Source organism: Esox lucius, chromosome 19 (genome assembly GCF_011004845.1).
Source record: "Esox lucius isolate fEsoLuc1 chromosome 19, fEsoLuc1.pri, whole genome shotgun sequence".
NCBI lineage: Eukaryota > Metazoa > Chordata > Actinopteri > Esociformes > Esocidae > Esox > Esox lucius.
The window spans coordinates 26,796,225-26,813,286 of NC_047587.1; positions in this window are offsets into that span (position 1 = coordinate 26,796,225).

Sequence of the window (17,062 nt, forward strand, 5' to 3'; positions counted from 1 at the left end):
GTTCCCTCTGGAAGAATATACAATAATTGGAAGAGTTGCAAAATGTATTGATGATAATGCCTATTCTGCCTGCAGCTATTGATGTGGTTTTGCAGTCCCATAGAGTTTCTTAATTTTTTCTGTATACTACAAAGTCATGGACAATATGGACATACGGACATACGTACATATGTACATACATTTCGTACACTTGGCTGTATGAAACTAAAAAATTATAATAATACATCTCTGAGTTTATCAAGAATTGACGTAGATTACCAGTTGTTTAAAGTTGCTCTGCATATAATCGTCCGGCAATTGACTTAAATGTAAAATATCAAAATTAACAAAATTAACATATTTGTTTGATAGTAGGTCTTATATGAATATGTAATCTGATAAAACACACTTCAAATGTCCTTTTTTGAGCCATCCTTTTATATAACCAGCCTCCTTTCAACTCCTGAACCCTTTCGCCCCATCAAATTGCTAAATGCCATACACAGTCACACAGCCTTTTACCTCACACCTGTCAAGGTTATATTGATTCATTTTTTAAAGTTTTAGTCCTGATTTTGGGTGCCATGTACGTTACTGTAAACTCTGCCTTGGAATATATCTTGTTCTTAACCAGATGAGGCGGTTCTCTTCTTGCATTATGGTAAGTCGTGTGTTTCTCTGTCTTTTCAAAACTGTCACCTCAATTCTGTTCTGTCTACATTGCTGCCAATGAACCAAAATCCAAAGGATGGCACAAAATAGCCTGATAAACTCCATCAGCACTTGTCCCTCCCAGACCTTACTAAAGATGTGAAATTGCAGCTTTAATAAGGTCTGGGTTGAAATATGCTAATTTATTGCTTTTCCATATAATCACCAATAGCAACCAAAATGTATTAAATTTTTAACAATGTATTGTTTGCATTTTAATACCCAGTTTGTCCAAAGCAGTAGGGAATCAGAAGATGTCTCTTGGTCACAAGCAGAGGCATCTAGTCTTGATTGGTAGTCAGTGGGCTAAAACACTTTTTCAACCCAGTTCTTTCCCCCAGAAATTTATTGTCAAGATCAATGTATACAATACCATTCAATAGGTCACTTTGAAATCTCCTTGTTTTTGCAAGAAAAGCACATTTTCTGTCCAGTAAATACAGTGTAGAGATTGTTGTAAATGACTATTATAGCTGTAAACGGCTGATTTTTAATGGAATATCTACATAGGTTTACAGAGGCCCATTATCGGCAACCATCACTCCTGTGTTCCAATGGCACATTGTGTTTGCTAATCCTAGTTTATCATTTTAAAATGTTAATTGATCATTAGAAAACCCTTTTGCATTCATGTGAGCACTGCTGAAAACTGTTGTGAGAATTAAAGAAGCAATAAAACTGTCCCTTTTACACTAGTTAAGTATCTTCAGCATCAGCGGGAGTGGAAGCAGGAGAAAATGGCCCTGCCCTGGGAGTGGGAGTAGGAGGAGATGGCCCTGCCCTGGGAGTGGGAGTAGGAGGAGATGGCCCTGCCCTGAGAGTGGGAGCAGGAGGCAATCTCTATGCAATAACTATTTATGGAAGAAGCAGTCAGCTTTTTTTCTGTCTATAATGGAGTGGCAGCACCAGATCTCAACCCTATTGAGCTGTTGTGGGACCAGCTTGACCGAATGGTATGTAAGAAGTGCCCATCAAGCCAATCCAACTTGTGGGAGGTGCTTCAGGAAGCAAGGGATGAAATCTCTTCAGATTACCTCAATGAGCTGACAACTAGAATGGCAAAGGTCTGCAAGGTTGTAATAGCTACAAATGGAGGATTCTTAGATATAAGCAAAGTTTGAAGCAGACAATTAACATTTCAGTTAAAAATATTTTTTTCTAACCTTGTCAGTGACAGTTTTACTGTATTTCATGTATGTCTTCATGGAAACAAGGGGATTTCCAAGTGTCACCAAACATTTGAATTGTAGTGTATGTGACTGTAAAAATGCTTCCAGATGCATTCTATAGATCATAGTTTTCAACAGTTTTAATGTAGAAAGAAACTTAAATATTTTAAGCTTCTGCTTAAGCTATGTTCATATGCTATCTGAGCAGAGCCTGATCTAGTCCAGAAGTACGTTTTGCTTCAGGGCCTCCCCACCTATTGCCAGAAATAATAATACTTGCTATGTAGCCTGTAACAAGGCCCTGGTGTACAGAGCGAAACAGGCTATTTGCATACTGATGAAAAAGCATGATTTTCAGTGGGGGTGGAGAGCAAAGACAGAGAGACTGATCAAGATCTTCCCAAACATATTGGCCAGGATGCTAAATCAGGAGACGGACTCAGTGATAGAGAGCCCTGGGTAGAATTTATTAACCTAAAAACAGACAGCTGTTGGCCACTGTCTACGCCCTAATCCCTAACAGCAGACACATACAACAGACACTTACACAAACTCACTCTAAGAACAGTTGGACTGTAACTAACTCACAGGTTATCTCACAGGTACACGGTTCTGTCACACACGGGAGTGTGGCCAAAAAGATGCACATGCCCGCCAAAATCCCACCTTATATAAGCTACTGCCACCTCACCGCGGGACATCCCACATGGATAAACAGCCCCGCTCAATTGTAACACCCCATCCACTTAAAAAGAAATGCAGGAACATGACCACCGAAGAACTTAAAGGAATGCACTTTACAGAAACACAGGGTCCCCACAATGTTCGGCAGGTTTATTACCAATACGGAATTTTGTGGAAAATGACTAGAAACAAATTTGACTCCCTTGAGGGACCCATTAAAAACACCAGGTATAAAGTGCTAGGTGTGCCTTCTATTCTGGTGTTTCTGTCAGTTAAATCTTTTTGGGTATCTTTCTTTATTCTTTAAAACTACAATGAGCTAGTGAGGTAGCGTTTTTTGTGAGAGTGTGGAGAGATAGCTCAAAGTCCCCTTTGCATGCTCACATTTACAGACTTGGAAGTCATCATCATTGCAAATCAGTCACCTAAATACCTGACTGAAGTCAAGTTAACCACTTGCAGGTATTGAACTGATATGCCAGTATTCCCACAGTCACTTTGGCATTGCAAAGGCAGTGACTCTGGTGCAATGTGGGCAATTTCAGCCGGACAAGTGTACAGACATTTAGAGTCGCTTCCAGGCTCGGAGCACTCAGCTGTTTCATTATGTCTCCCTGTCCCCTCTGGGGTCTCCCGGAGAACACACTGGCGCGGTCTAACACTGGCGGTTCTATCCGCACAACTCTGTACGACCTACTCCTCCACATTGCCCGGTACAACCTGTGTGCTACTCTGTGTGCTCCTGTTACCCACACATGGCCCATGCTGACCAACACTGGATAAGAATCCTCGTCTGAGCTCTCAGACTGAGAGCCTTTGGCATTTGTCGGCTTTTACTGGGGTGGTTCCCTGTACCGCAGCTCTCTACTCCTTGTTTGAACTGGTTCCTCAAGTGGTAGTAAATTACATGACATGAGCAGAATTCTCTCTTCCCTGGACCTGAAGGATTTGTGTCCTAGCGAGCAGGTAACCTGTAGCATTTGATTATGACAGTTGCTTTTTGCATAATATATGCTGAATTAGCAAAGGTGCAACTGGGGTATTCAGACCTCTCTTAATCAGTGGTGGTCATTTCCATAACAGTCCTTCGCCTTTCAGTTTCCAGGACAATACTTCAGTCTGAGATGGAAGTCTGATAAGTTCATCACCTGCTGATGACCGGTGACATTCAGACTGGGTATAGATACTACACGGGTGGTTGACGTGACATGGGCTTTTTGTGGTTCCGCGCGTCAAACACAAATAAATAATATCTAATTTGTCAAAAAAACAGTTTTCTATTGTTCAGAACATGCTGCTTTATGTGAACATACTCGACATTCATACAATTCATCACTTTTTCAAAAATGTCAACATGAAGAAGGCATATGGTGTGACTGTCCCAAGCACGTTCCACAAAGTTTCAACGAAGGAACTGTGCAGTTGTTTATAGACCCTTGGGGAGGACGGGTCCTTGTTCAACCAGGAAGTACTGAAAACACCTCAGGAGGACATGGAAGGGTAAAAGTGGGATTTATCCTATCATTTTTTCAAGAAATTAAATATTTTTGCCACTCCCACTTCAGTACCCTTTTCCGATGTCTTTTAGTGTGAGGCTTTTTAAATAAAAAGGCCAAAGATAAATTGCTTTTTTGTCATTATTACATTTTAATCTATGTTACCATGTTGCAGTGGGTATTCTACATGGCGTAAAAGTGCAGACTGTAATTTAAGAGTGTTTCATTCATATTTGATCAAACATTTAGAAACTACAGTATGCATGATGAAACACTTCGGGAAATGTTTAGAGGTGTTTGAATCAGAGTAGACAAGTTGTTTCTGTCCACCTACTGTCAGCAGTTATATCATCAATGAAGACAAGTAAGCCAGTTCCTGTGGCAGTCATACATGATGAAAACATAGCATCCCATCCATCCTAATTCACAGATGAAGTGGTATTACTGCGGTCAATAGATCTTATCTTTCCACAATACTTGTTTCCAGAATACCTCAGGCCTGACTAGATAGTTATTAGGATGTCCTGTGACAATATGAACTAATCTTCTCACTCCTTTTACACCAACCACTGTACTTCAGAGGAGGCAGCCTTCTGTGGATGGGAGTGGCTGACACATCCATGCATCCTGGAAAGGGTTACTGATCTGTGGGACAGCTGTTTGCTTTTATCTTCATTGGGGTGAGCATTATTTAGTCAACCACTATAGATGTCTTCCTATAATAATTATAATAATAAATACAATAATACATTTAACTTATATAGTGCTTTTCTTGGACCCAAAGATGCTTTACATCAGATACAAAACATACAACATCCAAGGAGAGCGACTGAACAGTACACAGACATAAATAAAAGGAGTTGGACATGACACTGGACAGGGGGAAAGTGCAGGGGCTAGGGGTAGGCTTGTTTGTACAGAAGATGGTAACAGATTCAGAGTCACGGATTGATCGTGGAGGAGAGTTCCAAAGCCATGGAGCAGCCATGGAGGATACCTTGTCTCCAAAGCTCCGTGGCTTGGACAGGGGGGTGATGAGGTGATCAGCTGCAGCAGAGCGGAGTGACGAGAGGGTTGGTTATGGGGAATAAGATCAGAGAGGTAGGGTGGAGCAAGCTGATGGAGGGCTTTAAAGGAGAGCAGAAGAATTTCATAATCAACACGCAGAGGGACAGCAAGCCAGTGGAGTTCCCAGAGGATAGAGCTGATGAGCTGCCAGGACTTGGTGTTGGGGAGAAGTCTGGCTGCTGAGTTTGGACCATTTGTAGCTTGATGCCAGAAAGAAGTGAGTTGCAGTAGTCCAGGCAGGAGGAGATGAATGCATGTATGAAGGTTTCAGCGGCGGTACAGGAGAGGGAGGCCTTTAGCTTGGCAATGCTGCAGAGGTGAAAGAATGAGGATAGCACTGTCTGTTCTTTATGTTGTTCAAAGCTGAGGGAGGAGTCCAGGATGACGCCTTGGTTGCGTGCACGGGAACAAGGAGAGACAACGGTGTTGTCAATGGTGAGAGTGAAGGTGCCAGTTTCGGTGAGCTTGGATTTAACGCCTATGAGTAGTAGTTCCTTTGTTGACCAGGTCATTTGCCATTGCTGTGCTCACCAGTTCTTTTTTTGTGTACCAAATTTGATGTTTGGCATATCAGTTGTTTTGGCTATGTTTCTGACTGATTTATTATGTTTTATCTGCCTCGTTATCTCCAGCTTGACACAGTTCTTTGGTCCTAAAATGTTGTCAAACACCAGCAACATCAAATGCCTAGAATTCTGACTAGACTCTGGCAGGTCTCTTGTGCATACGCTGCAAACAAACCCACCTGCCTAATAAGACACAGCTGTGAAGCCAATTATTCAAATACATTTGACACCATAAAATGGTGGGATTATGTAGAAAACATGCTGTAATTTAAAATGGCCCAGCCGATATAGATGAACATATCCTTAATGAAACGGACTGTCAGCACTTTAACCTTATAGCCATTGTATCATTGCAAAGCCAAAGAGCTAGAATTCGGAGGAAATCAAGAATCAAAACATGTGCCACCATCAAAATACTTTCAGATTTTAATGTAGTCAATCACACTGCAGTTGTTGTCTTCAAACACAACAGTACAATAGACTGCAGAGTTCATGCAGAGTTTATATATCAATATTTAAAATATTTGGTAACTAGTTCATGGAAGCTATAAGGCACCTGTGGTATTTGAGATATATGGTCTATACAGTGTACCACATCAATGGACTGTATCCAGGCTCTCTGTCTTGCATTTTGTGTTCGATCAGACCTTATTCACAGTAACCTGTTCCCAAGTCCAACTGCATTTCTGATTTGTTCTATGTGAAACAGAGGTGATAAATGGTACATACAGTACAAGCCCCATAATGATATAAAACATAGCAACAACAAGTAGGCTACAGTATTAAGGAATAGATGCATTTTATGCAATCACAGGTAAACAGTTTATATATATACACACAAAAGTCCTTTACGGAGTTTTGTAGATGTTAGCACCAAACTAAAAGCAACTTTCTTATATTTGTGTGGGTGAGCTCTATGCCTCAGCCTGGAGGGTTGGCGGTTATACTGATAATCCAATGTGTGTTCTGTTGAAAAGTATTTGTTCCCCTATTTTCCTCAATTGTTTTTGTGTAAATGTCACTGAGGGGTTCCAGACTTTCTGCAATGACCTTCCCACTGATTGTTATTACCCTTTTGAATGGGTAACGACTTGTACCCTTAAGCCCCCCCCCCCCCCCCCCCAAAAAAAAATGACAACCCAAAATATTAAACGGTGAGATGGATTCTATAAAGACTTTGTAAAATGTGCTTCTCAATTTCCTCAATTTCTGTAGTAAGAACAGGCGTTGTTGACATTTTGCTTGAATTAGTTCAGTGTTTGTTGTCATGAGAGTCCTCCACAGTTGTCTGTTAATCTCCAGCACTGATATAGTTGGCTGATCTGTCGTGAGGTCAATGACCTGATTTTTGGTTTTGGTTGCATTTAGTAGTTCTGGCTACACCACACTGAGAAAATCAGTTTCCGCCTGGACGTGGCCTTCTAAGTTGCTTGCTGTGTTCATAATTACTGTCATTTGAGTGCTCAATGAACATAATAACTGAGCTCCAGCAGTGATCGTATACCGAGTAAATAACATTGGAGACGATGGTGTCTGGTGGTGATCTGTAGAGACACTTCTGGAAGATCTTCAGTGATCGTATACCGAGTAAATAACATTGGAGACGATGGTGTCTGGTGGTGATCTGTAGAGACACTTCTGGAAGATCTTCAGTGATCGTATACCGAGTAAATAACATTGGAGACGATGGTGTCTGGTGGTGATCTGTAGAGACACTTCTGGAAGATCTTCAGTGATCGTATACAGAGTAAATAACATTGGAGACGATGGTGTCTGGTGGTGATCTGTAGAGACACTTCTGGAAGATCTTCAGTGATCGTATACCGAGTAAATAACATTGGAGACGATGGTGTCTGGTGGTGATCTGTAGAGACACTTCTGGAAGATCTTCAGTGATCGTTGAATCTGACCAGCTGCTGGCTGTCAGGAAGGAGTGCACCCATAGAAACAGATAAGTGAGGCTACTGATCCTAGGCCTGGCCTACTTTGCTGCCTGCTCTTGGGAGGCCTGGCATGGCCTGCACTGGCCTGCTCTCTCCAACACCGGGAGGCCTGGCCTGCTCTCTCTGTCTCAGGGTAGGCTGCAACGTGACAGAACGGTTAGCACGGTGCATGGAAATGCCTCTGACTGGCTGACACTGGAATAGGTCTGGTGATGGAGCGAGGGAAAGGGATTTATTGCTTTGTGCTAATCCACTCTGCTTCGGTGTGCTGGTCCTCCACGCTTCAGATATTCCCCCCATGTACTCAATCCCGCTGTTTCCTTTCAAAGGGCTTCACGCTTCTTGAGCAGCCATAGCAGTAGAGCAGATGACCACTCTGCCCCTGAATGGTGGGAAATCAACGACCCATAGAGGGCAGCAGTACTACATGCAATAGAGCAACACCTGAATCTAGGTTGTGTTTAGGTCCCTAAACAGTATTTTACTCCCTGGCAGGGAGCAACATAATGGTCGGCAGTCATAATTAATAGATCACTATTTACACCCCTCCCACCCTCTCTTGTCAATGACAACTGAGTTGGAGGAGATGGACATATTGGCTTTTCTGGTTATCAGCTGTAATTACAAATCATTTGAGTTGCCTATGGCATTTGCTTCCCTGCCATTCCTTCCAGTTATAGACTGCATTGGATCCCTAACATCTAGCATCAGTTAGGGTATGCACATGAGCAGAGAGGACACCACACGAAATGTCCCAAGAGGGTACTGTTCCCCGGCCAGTAAATTGATGCATGTTGGATTTGAAGATATTCCATAAGGAAAGATGGGCTCACCTCCCGACCTCATTGATCCGGTAAACTCTCAGTTCAAAGATGTGATGGAATGAACCAGAAATATACTGTATATTTATACCTACATACATAAGGTTTGCATATTCTTGGAGAATTGGTAGTATATGTACCATTTGTCAAGAAAACATGAGTGAGCAGGCAAAACACATGTCCTTTATTTCTTATGGGATTCACATTCAACTGTAGGTCATAACAGAATGGCACAGTCATAAACATGGCAACAAAGAAAACAATGAACTGACCTGAAGTCTGCATACCCTGAGTTTTTAATACTGTGTATTGCCCCCTTTAGCATCAATGACAGCGTGCAGTCTTTTGTAATAATTGTCTATAAGGCCCCGGATTCTTGCAGGTGGTATAGCTGCCCATTCATCTTGGCAAAATGCCTCCAGGTCATGCAAAATCTTTGGTCGTCTTGTGTGAACTGCACATTTGAGAACTCCCCAGAGTGGCTTGATGATATTAAGGTCAGGAGACTATGTTGGCCACTCCAGAACCTTGACCATTTTCTGCTGTAACCACTGGAGGGTCAACCTTGTGATTAGGGTGATTGTCATGCTGGAAAGTCCAAGAGCGTCCCATGCACAGATTTCGTGCAGAAGAATGCAAATTGTCTGCCAGTATTTTCTGATAACATGTTGCATTCATCTTGCCATGAATTTTCACAAGATTCCCCATGCCTTTAGAGCTCACACACCCCCAAAACATCAGTGAGCCACCACCATGCTTCACAGTGGGGATGGTATTCTGTTCATTATAGGCCTTGTTGACCGCTCTCCAAACATAGTGCTTATGGTTGTGACCTTAAAGCTCTATTTTGATCTCGTCACTCCAAAATACAGTGTACCAGAAGCTGTGAGGCGTGTGAGGTGTTGTCGGGCATATTGTAACCAGGTTTTTTGTGGCATTGGCGCACTAAAGGTTTCTTTCTGGCAACTCAACCACGCAGCTCATTTTTGTATTTCACAGCATATATTTCTCCTGAGGTTACCTGTGGGTTTTTCTTTGTATCCCGAACAATTCTTCTGGCAGTTTTGGCTGAAATCTTTCTTGGCTTGGTATCAAGAGATCCCTGAATTTTCCACTTCTTAATAAGTGATTGAACAGTACTGACTGGCATTTGCAAGGCTTTGGATATTTTTTATATCCTTTTCCATCTTTATAAAGTTACATTATCTTGTTACGCAGGTCTTTTGACAGTTATTTCCTGCTCCCCATGGTTCAGTATCTAACCTGCACAGTGCATCCATGTGAGAGCTAATAAACTCATTGACTATTTATACACAGACACTAATTGCAATTTAAAAAGCGTGTGGGAAATTCACCTTTAATTTACATTTCCATTTACAATTTGCATTTCCTGTGTGTGTCACCTTGTGTGTCTGTAACAAGGCCAAACATTCAAGGGTATGTACACTTTTGATCAGGGCCTTTTGGGTGATTTCTGTTTTCTTTATGAACAACTGTTATAATGAATGACTTCATATGATCACTATTCTTAAATAGTCACTATCCTTGCATGATCAGTCATATTTTCAAAATCAATGCCAAAATGTCACAATTTCTGCCAGGGTATGCAAACTTATGAGCACAACTGTACGTATCTGCATACATTGGTTTTGCTCACTATTTAAAATGCTCTTTGAATTCTCTTCCCAACGTAAATGATCTCCTTGTGCATCATGCCATACATTTAGTTGATTTCTATTTTACCTGCAATGTCACAGTTGGCATAGAGTTAGAGCATTCCTACTACTTCTCTACAGAAAGTTAAGTTATAGCTTCATGTTTGACTTGAAAGTGATGTAATTTGGCTTGCTAATATTAGCTAACAAACTTTTCATCTCCATTGCTATGGATATTACTCCAAATAAATACACAGGTGTACTGATAGCCATAGAAGTGATGGAAATGGGTATTGAACCCTGGTCCCCAGCTGGGTGGCGTCTATGCTTCTAAACAGCTGGGAGTGTCACCACAGCGAACCTATAGGGAATGTTGCTTTTTTGGTGTGGTGGAATCATGGTTTTGAGAATAACTTATTGAAACAGCAACTGAATTTCGGAACATTTATTAAATGTTTCCCAGTGGTTTCCATTTGGATATTAGCAATTGAATGTTCTGGGATCATGCTCAAAATGCCATAACCAGGCATTACACTGTGTCATAATGGGAGCCAAGAGATATAGTGTATAGATATAAGCACACCTAAATTCTTACGTAGCTAACTAGTTTTTGCATTTAAAAAATATCGATATATTAGACTCTTCTTTACAAGATAGTCATGTGACACACTGTAACAGTTATGGATATCAGTGCCAGGCAATTTAGCAAGTTGTTATTACTATAATTTTTTACAGGTATTGAGTTAATAAAGAATTGTACTGAAACTACAATATTTATAATAAGATGTTAGGGTTTAGTATAGTAATTTGTCAGTGTATGAATAATATTTTTATTAGTAACTTCACCAGCTACCATCTTTTGCTCCTAGGCATGTCTTTAACATTTTGGTTTTCATAGTAACTGACAAATTGTCATATATCCATCTTGTCTCTTCACTATATTAATACATCAAATGGGACACAGTTAAATAGTTAAAACAAGATAATATTATTGTATTTTATCATTGTATTCTGTCTGTTATACCAAAAGCTCAGTTTCCAGTTTCCTCTTCCGAATCAAGTTGATGTTACATAGCTGTGGGGGATGAGGTGACATTTTCTTTTTTTACTATAGTAATGTAAAGTACATAGGATATCTAGAAAGGTGTACAACTGTAAGTGATGGATTATAATTATTTTTGATCATTTACAGGTTAATTTATCTTTAGTAATATTATGGCCAAAGATTGAAACCAATTGCACATTCATAATCATCTCTTGTCTATCGTTTTTATTTTTCCAGATGGAGCCATAGTGAGACACAACCGTATCTAAATTCCTACCCAAGCACTGAAATAAGTAGAAGAGCCACCAAGATATGTGAACTCACCAACCTAATAACAAGTGCATTTTTTTTTTTTTTACCATAAGCCCCCTCAAATGTTGTTCAAGAGAATCTGTCAGTACATCCAATCGGCCTCTCAACCACAGACCACGTAAGCACATCAGCCCTGGACCTCAACACTCAGCTTCTTCCGAATAAATTCATAGAAACTTTAAAATGACAGTAAAAAATGACATCCGGAGTTAACCCAGAGTTCATGTCTACCAATCATGCCATATGATGCAAATTACAACTCAAGTATGCAAGCGGCATGTGAGCAGATCAACAGAGGTCTAAATTGGCTGGTGTTCTAACAACTTCTGTGCACTTTCTGAGGAGTTTTTCAACTTTTCAACGACCTCATGCTCTGATAAACGACAACAGCAGCTTCACAGGAAATATTTTTAAGTTAATTGTTTTCTTATGACCACTAGATGTCGCCAGTTATATTCATATCAGTGATTAAAGAGATGTTGCATTCGCTTGCTCAGATGTTGCATCAATCAATCAATAAATCACATTGCCTTTATAAAGCCCTTTTTACATCAGCAGTTGTCACAATTCCATTACAATGTGGTGAATTCTGCTACAGTAACCACCAATGTGCTATGGCCCAGTGGCATGAATTCATCTAACTTCAAATGAACTGCGTGTAGTGGTTTGCTGCTCTCATTATAAGTGTCAAACTCAGTGTCCTAAAAATAATGAAGCAACCTTAACAGATATCTTCAGATATCCTCACCCATCCTCACCTCACTGGTAAACAAATGTTACACTTTTGACCTCCATAAAATGTACTCAGACCTATTGACTATAACCACAAATATCAATAACTAGCAACACTGTGTATAAAAACCCAGTGTACTGCCTTTTCTACAGTGTGATTCCGTGTCACAGTCGATGCCACTCAGGGCTCTGGGCCAGATGGTCGTTTTGCTGACCGCCATGGAAGAGCTCACTGTCCTGCCTGTCTCATTACTCTATGATCAGAGCCGGTTGAAGACAATTATCAGCTAGGGGGAAATTAATTTTTGTATGTTTGCGCAACAAATTATTTAAGCAATAAGGCATGAGGGTTGTGTAGTATATGGGCTATACAACAACAGAAGTATTTGGACAGTTGGCTTCATAGTCATAGTCGTGTTAGACAGGTGTGTTTGGTTGCATCAAGCATTCACTAGAGAGCTATCAATGTAATTGTAGGCATTACATTTGTTGTGTATTGCTGGTGTCTGACGACATAAGGACCAAATTGTTCATGCAAATCAAGCTTGCCATCATGAGACAGATAATTCAGAATGAATTGATCAGAGACATAGCCAAACATTATCTGTGCCCAAGTCACATGTCATACCCGTGGCACAGGTGTCATATAACATGGTGATCTGCGTTCATGGTTTGAAAAACAATGTTCATAATAATATTGACTTCCAGCTTTGAGTTCAGGCTTTCCAACCTGATGATCACTGTTGTTCGTCCTCCATTTTCAGAGTTCTCAGTTGTACCATTTCCCATACTTCTTGTTCCCATTGGTGTGCCTAGTAGAGGGGCTCCTTCTCCTCCTCAAAACTGTCGTCGCTCATTGCTCAACCCGCCCATGATGATATTTGGCTGTTGGTGTGCTAGCAAGGCAAGCCTTATTTGCATGCAATTAACATATACTGTGATAATACATATCAACACTGAAAGAACTATTCTGGTGCACCGCATGAATCAGAAGCATACATCGACTGCACCATGATGAAAGATTGGCAGAGGCTGATTTTCAGGAAGCTCTGACACAGCCAGGGGGCTGGCTGCTCCTTTGAACCAGGCACCATCTCTTTCCAAACCAATGTTGGTGTAACATCTGCATTACTTGCTCTTAAGGTTTCAGGCTGAGTATCTGTAGAAGTGAATTGTCTGTAGAGGTTTGTGGCATGTGCTGATATAAACAGGATTAGAAGTAGATTTTGATTGATTGATGACTGCATAATGGCAACAAGATTCCAGAACGAAACATTCCAAAACCTGGTGGTACAAAAATCCTGCAGGATCCTGTTCAAAGTAGGCAGCGTTCTCCGCCTTTTTGTAGGATTTCAAGTTACTCGCCGAATATATAAACTTCCCCTGCATGCTTTCTTAAGCAGATATTGCAACAGTGTCATTCACAACTAGACACTGGAATGTATCAGATACATACACAGTGAAATATGTCTCTCTCCCCACATACAGTGTGGCATATTGAAAGGGAACACGGTCTCACTTCATGAACTGAGAGCTCATTTAAATATCTTCACCAGCTGGGATGACACAGTTGTCGCCTCATGACTCCATGTTCTCTTGGTAGCGGAAGGAAGAGGGGGATCTGTGACAAATACTGTATTCTTATTTCCCTTTTTTGTAGAAATGGATGGGGCTAGGTTTATTTCTGTTACCTCCGTCCTCCTCCTCTGCTTATTTTTTGGGAATCAGCGTTGCCGTAATAGAGCTGATTAATTGGCCCTGTCTTGGGCGGGGGGGGGGGGGGGGGGGGCGATAGAGGTGCCTATTTTCTCTCCGGGGTGCCAAACCGCCTACCCTCAATCCGCGCTGTGGATTCTCTGAGAGCTTCGAGAGAGCATCTTCCTCTGCCATACTCTAGGAATAGGAGTTTCATATAAATGCTAATCCAATTCAACCTATTCAGTCATTCAGTCATTCATAGACACTTTCCAATGCTGCAGTAGAAGAGAGAAAATAAAAAAGAAACAAAAAGTTGGTTTGGCCAGGACAAGGTGATTGACAGATATAGTACAGTTTGGTTTAATTGAAATGTTAGAGGCAGAAGGGAGACTAGAAATAGAGCTCGATGATGCAAGCCACTATGCAGGCAGGCAAAAGTAAAACACTTACTTTCATCCAGCTCATTATGTATTATTTATTTATTTGCTTTAATATCTAATGTATTGGAGAGGAAATGAGCACATGTGGGCTTAAACAGTAGAATGGGAAATTCAAAAGCACTTTGATATATCAATGGTAATTACCCTTCATCAGAGTTCCAACATTGTCCCCCATCACCACTCAGAGCACTACATGGTACCCATCCGTCTCTACCAGAGCACCCGCTGGCCTCGCAGTGATTCAGAATGAGCGATGATCTGATGCATCGATCACTGTGGAGCTGGGCTTTTCCAGTTAATGAAAAAACTGTTCAGACAGGGTGCACAGAGATGTCAGAGGAGAAACCTCCATCACTGCTGACAATGAAAGAGAAGGAGAGATGATTGGCTACGTATGACAATAGTTTAATTAGGATTAGAAAGTCTTGTCACTGGATTTGGGTTGGCTGTAATTATTTTTAATAATATGAACAGATGAAAATACAAATTGTCTACTGTCACCACATCAGTGGGAGTGTATTGTAGAGTTGTGAGTGGAGACTTAAGAGGTCAAAGGACACTTCCTGTTATCGACATAAGGAGCTAGCTGGCTCACTCGCTGTGTTAGTTAATGCCTTACTAACTTAGCAACAGCATATAGTTAGCTCTTGTTTGGTGGAACCTGTTCAGCATTGTGGGCTACACTGGTTAGGAGCATCCCTAAACCTATTCCTCTTTGATTAATATAGTATTTGCTGGCTTACACACCTCGTTATCAAAACATGTCAAAAAATATATATTTGGAAAATAATCTAAATCTGTAAAGGAATGTTGCATGAGTTAAATGTGGGATAGCTCAAGTAATCTTTGGCTTAGTATTTCACTGGCACTAATGAAACCAGCCTGAAAAATTATGTTGTGATCATCTTTTGGAGCTCTGCCTAAGCAAGGCATTTGATTGTGTTAATATGTTGTGAGGCCTTGTTAATTTAAACTGGGTTCTATGTCTTTTAAACAAAGTTCATCAGTGTATTTTCCCCAGGTCTAATGCAGAGGGTACTAAATAAATTTTTATTAAAAAAGCATGCTAACCAACTATCTACCTCTAATACTTTGGCAGTGCAAGGTTACGCTTCCTCATGCCTATTTTCAACTTTGTCAAAGCGGTACATTTCCGTTGCAAAGTCGATAAAATTGAAAATGAAGGTAGAACATTTTCAAGTTCAACTGAAATGCCCAACAGTTCTGTTTTAAGGCACAGCACTCCGTGTGTGTGAGTGTGTTTCACACCATACTGTTCCATTAAGATACAGTCGCTCCCCTGTAGGGTAAGATGAAATGAGCGGTTTGATTGAAAGATTACTATGGTCTCAGCCCGTGTTTTGTGTAGCTTGTGGGTGGATGAGTTAATCTGTGAAGGAATTCCAGGCAAACATTTGTGTTCTATTTGCTACATTGGAGGGGGTACTGGTGGGAAAAGATAAGGGAAGAATTAGAGATGCTTTTGACTATGTGCTAGCAATTTATGTCCACTGTATCTACATCCATAATTAATAAATCAACATGTTGTAACAGCTTTTGTTACATGTTAAAATGTGTTATTCATGCCCAGTAGTACATATGCTCTAAACACACAGACTTTCTTACTTTCTCTGTTGGTGTTATTTGCTCTCTACTGACAGAGAACTCCCAGACAGTGGCATTAGTGCCCGTATGCTATGTACAGTCTTGAAACGGGGAGTCATTGGATCATCATCCTCCTGTTGTCCTCCATCAACAAATATTTAACAATCTTTTTCTTGCAGAAGCTCAGCCAGATTAATCCATCCAAGCCGCAACGTACAAATACATAAAGAAGAAGTAGAAGAAGAGGGAAGGAAAGTTCCCTTTGGCAGTTGGGCTGTCAAAATGTGATATGCAGCTTATGGTCTTCTGCTAACCGAAGCCCCTTTCTGCTGTTCCTTCCCTCAAGTGACCCCAATAACTGTACGCAGGCTGAGCACACCTCCCTAATGGACTACCACTCTGGAACTGTCTTGCCCGTCTTCCCGACCCCACACTTACAATGCATGTAATCTCCTTATAGTGGCATTATCATGGAGATAAAACAGAAGAATTAAATCTGGTAGGTTTTAGGGGGAGGGTGGAAGAAGTTGCTGGTTGTTGCGGGGGGGGGGGGGGGATGGGTAATGTAGGATGGTTTGATTCCGGGAGGGGTAGGATATTGCCTGGCTGCTGCGATCTCTGGTTGGCTGTTAAAATGTGAATTACAGCTGCACTGCCTTAGCTCAGGTAAATGAGAAGACTGTCTGTGGGAGTCAAAATTCGCTTAACTTTCTGGTGCCCCCCATGCATCATCTGATTGGCATTAAATGCAACCTCCCCTGTGGCATGTCTGTATTTCCTCTCTGTACCCCTGTGTCTCATTACTTCTACATCAGAGATCCCATTCCCATCAGATTTATATGGCTTACAATGGCTAGCAGGCACATTTCAACACTCTCTTTATACTTTTATGGAAGCGAGGTAGCACATTTGAATGGATAGCTATCTTTCTATGTCCCTCTTTCAGTCTCTGTACCTGTTTACACATTCAGTTGCTGGTAAAAGTCGACACACCCCTTCCACAGTCTTCACATTTTGTTGCCTTAAGCTTAAATCTATAAAGGGATAACACTGGATTTCCCAACAGATTTACACAACCTGTTCCCCATTTCCATGTCCTGCTGAAAAATGCAATTGTAATTGTAAAGTTTCATACGAA